This window comes from Trachymyrmex septentrionalis, unplaced genomic scaffold (assembly GCF_001594115.1).
Source record: "Trachymyrmex septentrionalis isolate Tsep2-gDNA-1 unplaced genomic scaffold, Tsep1.0 scaffold79, whole genome shotgun sequence".
Lineage (NCBI taxonomy): Eukaryota > Metazoa > Arthropoda > Insecta > Hymenoptera > Formicidae > Trachymyrmex > Trachymyrmex septentrionalis.
This window is the reverse complement of record NW_017305977.1, coordinates 790,577-796,610: the sequence shown is the minus strand read 5'-3', so window position 1 is coordinate 796,610 and position 6,034 is coordinate 790,577. Positions and strand designations below refer to the sequence as shown.

General features: G+C 29.4%; 1 protein-coding gene across 1 annotated transcript in view; it reads right to left on the bottom strand.

Moving 5' to 3' along the window:
• Positions 1 to 6,034, bottom strand: part of LOC108754336 (transcription factor IIIB 90 kDa subunit) — an 80,696-nt gene that overhangs the window by 38,457 nt on the left and 36,205 nt on the right. The gene's annotated exons all lie outside the window — the stretch shown is intronic.

The window sequence follows — 6,034 nt, the reverse complement described above, 5'->3', positions numbered from 1 at the left end:
TAAAGACGGCATCGAAGGAGGAGCTGAACAAGATCACAAAAAATAATTTTTTGAAGTGCTTCGAGGATTGGAAAAAACGTTGGCACAAGTGTATAATATCTGATGGGGATTACTTTGAAGGGGACAAAATAGATATTCATGAATAAATAAATAATTTTTGAAGAAACACAAAATTCGCGATACTTTTTGAACAGACCTCGTATAAATAACCAGCGATTATACATAACAAAAATAATGAATTAGTAAGAAAATGGACAATGCAAAAAAAACTTTATTAAGAATCATCTAGATATCCTTTTTACTAAAGCAGATAAAGGGAACAGTAGCTTCAGACAAAAATGATTATAAAGAAAGAATGGACACACACACACACACACACACACACACGCACACACACACACACACACACTGCCTATACACAGTGTCTTATATACTTGTCCAGTTCAAGTCTTTTTTAATTTGTATAAATAGGGCATATATTAGATGGAAATATTAAATAACATGGACTTCTACACTTCGAACAGTATTTGCCATCTATGGTTGCATGCAATTTGATAACATATTTACGAATAGCGTACATGTGTTCGATGTACGCTAATATCGTCATATATGATGTGTACAGAATTGACGAACCATCCATTGTATAATAAAAATATATCGTGCACTGTTTCGTCAGCACGTTCAGTGCCATTACTTCCTGAGGATACACTGCTTTGCTCTTAGTATCTTCACTCTGATACTCACATGATCACTGTTATAGTCGCTATCCTCCGATAATGACTGATGTGTCCTTATCATTGTTCATTATTGCCTCAAAATTCACATCTTCGAATACTTCGTTCGTTGACGACGTCTATCAGGTTTTCTTCTGGTATATGAACAATATGCACTATATTTTCTATTAATTATTCAGTATACTATACGACTTTAGGAAAGTTCTCTTCAAAACCGTATACTTCTAGACACATTCTTACGGTAACCCTTTTCTTCAACCGGAGTAGATATCGTTTTTTTCTAATTATTTTTTAGGTATGTTTCAAAATTATATCCTGATAAACTTAAGAAATTTAAAAATTCTAGAATTTCACTTACAGTGTTTCAATTCCTTTTATCTCATATAAAATTTTATCTCGTATAAAAATATAATTACTGATTTTTAATAGCAGCCAGATGTCGGCGCTCGAAATATCAATCATTTCTATTGCGACCAATCTTTATGTACTTTTAGACATGCCCTCATAAAAATTTACGAAAATACAATTCTATCGAGTTTCATTTACATTTACATTTTTACTAACCTTGAAATATATTGTTCGATTCCCCCCTTTGTCATGTCCCCTCCCAAAAAAGAATAAACGATTGAGGCTCTTTTATCAAGGGAAGAAAATATAGCGTTTCAATATCATCGATTTCGATAGCAGCCAGATGTTGGCACTCAATCGATTAATTATGAAACTTGGTCGTATTTATTTAAAATAATTAAGAAATGTTATTTCTAGAAAAATTACATTATGCCATATCTTGGCCAAAAAACGGTTGGAGCATATACCGGCGAATACCCTTTGTAACATTTTTCATTGTATAATCATTTATTTTTTGTAATGTTTTTGTTCATAGCAATATTCCCTTTTTGTGATGTTTTTTGTTGTCTTGTACGTGACTACAGTCCCAAAAATCTGAGATGTCTTACTGCCACTCCCGCATAATATTATACCTTCGAAGAATCTCTCGCGCCCCGCATTCTCCTTGGAGTTTCAGAGTTAGAACTCCCCCTATTACACTACTTTTATTAAATATTTATTTTACATTAATTATTTAGCAACTCATACGTGGCACCGCTGGTAGTTAAACGCGATTTCTGTCTCTCGTAAGTGAAAAATTATCTAGGATAGAATAAGTCACAACATTATGAGATTTCTAATATTATAAAATGATATCTTAAAAACAAGTGTTCAAAATTAAGCCCTAATGAAAATAAAATATTTTGATAATTCTCGTTTTTTGCACATTAAATTATTCTTTAAAATATTAAAAACTAAAATCTTTTTGGGATTATATAATAAATATATTGGATTATAAATGTAATCTATTTGGAATTTTAAATATATGACTTGTTTAACGTCTATTGCTGTAGTTGTATGCTCTTTATTATTTATATTTACTAAAATCTTTATTTAATATTAAAAACACGTTTATTGAACGTTGAAAAACATATTTTTGTATAATTATACATTAAAAAACTTTACGCGGTTACAGATGCATTAATTGTTTATATTAATTTTGATTCACACAAGGATCAATACAACTTTTTTTTGTTAATTAAGAGAATATTTAGAGAGAGATATATTCAAAAATAATTTATTAAAATTTTGTAATTTGTAATGTATAAGAAATCTTTTTTACTAAAAAGATAAATTATTGGAATTGTTACTCAGCTAACATTAAATATTCATAGAAAGTTCGGTTCGTATTCCCAATGTGTCGATTATTCCGGCAAAGTAAAAGAATCATTACACAATATACAAATGTCGATGCAATGTCCAGAATATTGTGTATAAATACTCTTTGTATATGTATATTATGAAAATTACGAGTAAGTGAGCAGTACACATCTCTGTCCACAGAGGACCGCGGCGAAGAGCGCGTATTTATTCGTTAATAAGAATCATTTGAGAGAAAATATAAGGAGCGCAGCACTTCGTGAATTGTGAGCCTCTAATTGGACTTAAAGATGAAAACACATTAAATGTAATAAGAATTACTAATTACGGACTGTCCAAATTAAAATAATGTAGGAAATTAGGCAAATGAGAGTTCGGTGCGGTACTTAATGCACAATCATCGATTCTATGTATATATAAATTATATTTTTGACTTGCTATATACTCGAACGTTTCAACCACTTCTTGGGGTCATCCTCAGCGAGATCAACAAAGAAAAAGAAATATAATAAAGAAATATAATAAATTTCCACCCTCCTGCATATCAGACAACTCCCTATTCAGCTGCGTATTTCCAAATGCTTCACCAACCGGTAACGATTACAATGGAATAAACAGATGCCTATGAGTTCTTAAGAATTAGTATTGAAAATATATTAGCTGAAATTAAGCAAATTTCAATGTCAATTTTACAAAATTTTTAACGAGATAACATTGTAGCTATAATCTGTATCGGCGTCAGAATTGTTATGATTTAAAAATTATTTCCAAGAATATAAAAGTGAAAACATAAATAAACACTACTATTTTATATATATATAAACAAAATATTACTAGGAGCCATGTAAAGTTACTAACACATGAGAATTCAAATTCTTAAAACTTATTCAGAATGTCCACATACGCATGATTGAGACATTCAATGTCTGATTGTAAATTTATACTATTTTTTTGTTTAATAAATAACATTTCAGATGTTAAACGTTTATTTTTCGGTATCTAGGATTTTTACATTTATCCAATCAAATTCGTGATCGTGACGCAATCTATGATCTGTGATTATTGATTTAGCAGTGGTGTTTTATTTATGTGATTCCTATGTTTTTTTTTTGGTTTTAAGTTTTCTGCCCGTTTGTTCCATATAGGTTGCGTCGCAATCCTTATATGAGATTTGGTACACTACATTTTTCTTTGATTCAATTGGAAGCACATCTTTGTGAACTTTAATTAATTTATTCATTTTGTTGAGACTATAAAAAGCTAGCTTAATATTTAAATCTTTGTTATATTTTTAAAATTTATGTTCTGAACATATGGAATCGTAATCCATGGAATGTTTTCCGTATCGTCAGTATTTTATTTTAAAGATTGTTTGTAATAAAGAGATTTTAATCGTGCATTTATATTATCAAATATAAAGTCTAATGAGTAATCGTTATTAAATGGAGTTTTAATGATAAAAAACAATATTCTCGTTGTGAAATTTCAGATGTGACAAAAGAAAAGCTCTATCAATCATTCCAATGACAACACTTCTTTTCTATAAAACAGGATATGAAAACATAAAATTTATATATTTCCCTGAAAAAATTGGTTTAACCAATCAAATTCCAGGGTGTTGTCATTATTGATAATTCACTTCAATAACATCCAAAAAATTTAGGACTTCTTAGAATTTCTTTTATTTTTCAGATAAGTCCTCATAATTTCAGCTGATAATATTTTATATATTAATTCTTAATAACCCATAGACATCTGTTTATTCTATTGTAATCGTCATCGGTTTTGGACCGTGGTAAAGCATTTGGAAATATGCAGCTGAGGACTCGTTTGATACACAGGAGGGTGGAAACTTTATTATATTTCTTTTTCTTCGTTGATCTCGCTGAGGATGACCCCAAGAAATGGTCGAAACGTTCGAGTATATAGCCAAGTCAAAAATATAATTTATATAAACAAATATATAAAATAAGGTTCGAAAGAATCTATCAGTGAAAAATGTAAAAAAGCCCATCAGAGCCTACATCAGCTGTTTGGACAGAAAATGCTTTATTTTCGTGTGAATGTAACAAAACGAATAAAATATACATTTCAACCCTTCAATTCGGGTCTTATCAATATAAAATGTAAATCGAAATTATATAAATAACGCAAATTCCAAGTTGATGACGATTCCCCACAATTTAGTTCGTTCTTTTTTATCCAAATGCCAAATTAGCTATATAATGAATAGCCCAATGGTTATCAAAAATATTAACTTATAAAATATTAACAATAATAATGTAAAAACTTACATAAAGTAAAACCGAAGTCATATACTATATATTGCGTCACTAAGTAGAATTACATCGCTCATCAGATTGTTAGATTTGCTGTGTAGTCATTAAACAAAAAAAACACGAAAACGAAAAATTAGAGGATTATTAAAATCATTTGTCTGAATTTTAATTTATCAACTTACATGTAAGCGTTTTCTCGCGACTCGACGTAAAGGTCTTGTGATGTCGACAGAGATACAATGAGAGTCAAAATAATAAAGTCATGTTATTAAAATAAAAATAAAAATAAAAACAAAAGAGGGTAAAACCCTCTTTGTCACAATTCTGTAAACAAATTTATATATAGTGAGTCTAAAGAATACGTATCATTCTATAAATTTAAACTTTGTTTCTGTTGCTTTATATGGATCGCTTCCGAAATTAGTCTTTTATTAAGTACCTTTTCCTCGTCTAATATCGTGACATTTTCCCAATCAAAATCATGTTGATGACACTTCTGTGTTCTGTTATATATATAGCATTACGGAATGCTATGTAGTGTTCCAATTTATGTGATTTCTATGTTCATTTATGCGTGTCTTCATTTACCTGTTTGGCTCACATATGACGCTTCACAAGCTCGACAATCAATTTTATATACAACGTCTGTGTGAGATAGCTTGGGACGAACGTCTTTATGACCCCTGATGAACCCCCTAAAATTATTAATCCCTTTATATGCCATGTGTATTAAGGAGTCTTTTAAAAAAATTTTTTGATTTTTTCTGATAAAAGTGGTATAAAGGAGATTGTAAAAAACTTGTGATTAATTTTACCTTCATTATTGTCCGTTTGTCTTATCTGTAGGTGTGTTACCCTAGACATTCCATTGTTTATATTTTTTTGACAACCTATTTTTGATTTCAGAGAATATGAGTTTCAATGGATATCCATTGTTTAAAAGAATTTTAATTATTAATTCGAAATTCTCTTGAAATAGGGTGGGACAAAGAAAGAGCTCTATCAATTAAATCAACGATTGTTTCCACTTTTTGGCATAAAGTATGTCTAGAAAAATAATTTAGATAATGACTAATAATTTATATATACATAAAATCAATGATTATGCATTACGTACCGCACCGAACTCTCATTTGTTTAATTTTCTACACATTAAATGTTAATTTTTCAAAATAAATTTTATTGAAAAACTAATTCACGGACGACCTGACCTGAAATTTTTGGAAAAATTAAAATTTTGTGAAATACATATATATGGAATATATATGGAACATTCTCGGAATATGTAACAATATACAAATGAAATTTTTTAAC